General features: G+C 37.2%; 1 protein-coding gene across 5 annotated transcripts in view; it reads right to left on the bottom strand.

The window, feature by feature from the left end:
* The window catches only part of LOC144962664 (putative acyl-CoA synthetase YngI), a 119,224-nt gene extending 117,851 nt beyond the window's left edge, over positions 1-1,373 (bottom strand). For 3 of the 5 annotated variants that reach the window (XM_078895786.1, XM_078895783.1, XM_078895787.1), the window contains exon 1: positions 1,220-1,351. The gene's annotated coding sequence lies outside the window, so the exon portion shown is untranslated. Of the gene's footprint in view, positions 1-1,219 lie in introns of all 5 variants that reach the window. The other 2 variants (XM_078895785.1, XM_078895784.1) reach the window with 2 other exon arrangements.
* Between the last annotated feature and the right edge of the window lie 1,119 nt (positions 1,374-2,492).

Here is a 2,492-nt window from a genome sequence, read left to right as displayed (position 1 = left end):
CTAGAACAAGAATACTGGGGATGTAGGAGCTTTAGGAAGGCCTCCCAATGTCAAGTAAAATACAATAGAGAACATCCACCTGGATTCCTTCTACTCTATTCGGATCGGAAGGCCCTGGGTTCGAGCCTCGCTCGGCGCATAGTTGAGTCCTGGGAGAAGGCTCTTTACTCACATTCTCTCACCGTAATCGGGTGTAAAATGAGTACTTGGTCGTTAACAGCGTTGTCTCTGTCCCAAAAATTTGTAATATCGCCTGACAGGCGTCATGTCTCGTCCTACATGTTATGTGTTGCTGTTGGCCAGGGTCCCCTTGTAAAGCGCTTTGAGCATGTTTAGTGGATATTGCGCTATATAAAAGCTCAAGTTTTTTGGGGTTTTTTTTACCCATATTCATTTGACTCTGGGATTGTCTACCATCTGATGTTGCGGAATCGGACAGCCCTGCCTCATATTTTCAATCGTTTGGACTTAGAATTACGTGTATTAAAATATTTTTTTTTCTCTAATGTCCATTATACTATATTATATCAGTTGATAGTTTTTAAAATCTGTATAATATATTAATATATGTATATTAATGTGCGGCTATGTGGTCTTGTGGTATGACACTCGCTTTCGGATCGGAAGGTCCTGGGTTCGAGCCTCACATTCTCTCACCGTACTCGGGTTGTAAAATTAGTACCTGGCCGTTAACAGCGTTGTCTTTGTCCGAAAATTGTAATAACGCCTAACAGGCTTCATGTTCCGTCCTAAATGTTAAATGTTGCTATTGACCAGGGACCCCTTGTAAAGCGCTTTGAGCACATTTAGTGGATATTGTCCTATATAAAGCTCTTTTTTAAATTCAATAAATTCCTCAAGAAGAACATTTCAATAAAGCACGTTCAATAATCCTTCATCATTCCGAGAAGAAGAAGAAGAAGAAGAAGAAGAAGAAGAAGAAGAAGAAGAGAAGAAGAAGAAGAAGAGAAGAAGAAGAAGAAGAAGAAGAAGAAGAAGAAGAAGAAGAAGAAGAAAAGAAGAAAGAAGAAGAAGAAGAAGAAGAAGAAGAAGAAGAAAGAAGAAGAAGAAGAAGAAGAAGAAGAAGAAGAAGAAGAAGAAGAAGAAAGAAGAAGAAAGAAGAAGAAGAAGAAGAAGAAGAAGAAGAAGAAGAAGAAGAAGAAGCACTCGAGATAGACTTAGAGGCAGATTCTTTACAGGATGCAAACAGCATACTCACACAAACAGAACGTAACAGCAAACCTGCGTTGTCTCGTTTTCTGTCCGTGAAGAAATCTTCGTTGAAAATAATGAGTTGGCAAGATTACCAATGCACTACTTCTAAGACTTTGTGCTTCAACAACATTCAAATTCCGACAAAACGTCCATTATCATTGATATTTAAAAACTGAAACCACTTGAGAAAGATACACAAACAGTGTCAAAAATTGATGACGTCAAACCAACTAGATTAACTTCTTTAAAGTTGTGTTAGAGAAAGATGAAGAACTGAACAAGTGTATCTATATGAAAGGTGCTAGACAAAGCAAGAAAGAAAAATACAAGAAAAAAAAAACATCCCAGAAAAGGATCGAACCTCGGACCTTCTGATTAGCGAATATTTTTTTTTCTCTAATGTCCATTATACTATATTATATCAGTTGATAGTTTTTAAAATCTGTATAATATATTAATATATGTATATTAATGTGCGGCTATGTGGTCTTGTGGTATGACACTCGCTTTCGGATCGGAAGGTCCTGGGTTCGAGCCTCACATTCTCTCACCGTACTCGGGTTGTAAAATTAGTACCTGGCCGTTAACAGCGTTGTCTTTGTCCGAAAATTGTAATAACGCCTAACAGGCTTCATGTTCCGTCCTAAATGTTAAATGTTGCTATTGACCAGGGACCCCTTGTAAAGCGCTTTGAGCACATTTAGTGGATATTGTCCTATATAAAGCTCTTTTTTAAATTCAATAAATTCCTCAAGAAGAACATTTCAATAAAGCACGTTCAATAATCCTTCATCATTCCCGAAGAAGAAGAAGAAAAAGAAGAAGAAGAAGAAGAAGAAGAAGAAGAAGAAGAAGAAGAAGAAGAAGAAGAAGAAGAAGAAGAAGAAGAAGAAGAAGAAGAAGAAGAAGAAGAAGAAGAAGAAGAAGAAGAAGAAGAAGAAGAAGAAGAAGAAGAAGAAGAAGAAGAAGAAGAAGAAGAAAAAGAAGAAGAAGAAGAAGAAGAAGAAGAAGAAGAAGAAGAAGAAGAAGAAGAAGCACTCGAGATAGACTTAGAGGCAGATTCTTTACAGGATGCAAACAGCATACTCACACAAACAGAACGTAACAGCAAACCTGCGTTGTCTCGTTTTCTGTCCGTGAAGAAATCTTCGTTGAAAATAATGAGTTGGCAAGATTACCAATGCACTACTTCTAAGACTTTGTGCTTCAACAACATTCAAATTCCGACAAAACGTCCATTATCATTGATATTTAAAAACTCAAACCACTTGAGAAAG

Source organism: Berghia stephanieae, chromosome 1, assembly GCF_034508935.2.
Source record: "Berghia stephanieae isolate SIO BIC M18660-M18661 chromosome 1, UCSD_Bste_1.3, whole genome shotgun sequence".
Lineage (NCBI taxonomy): Eukaryota > Metazoa > Mollusca > Gastropoda > Nudibranchia > Aeolidiidae > Berghia > Berghia stephanieae.
The sequence above is the reverse complement of the archived record's forward strand: the minus strand, read 5'-3'. Positions and strand labels throughout refer to the sequence as shown.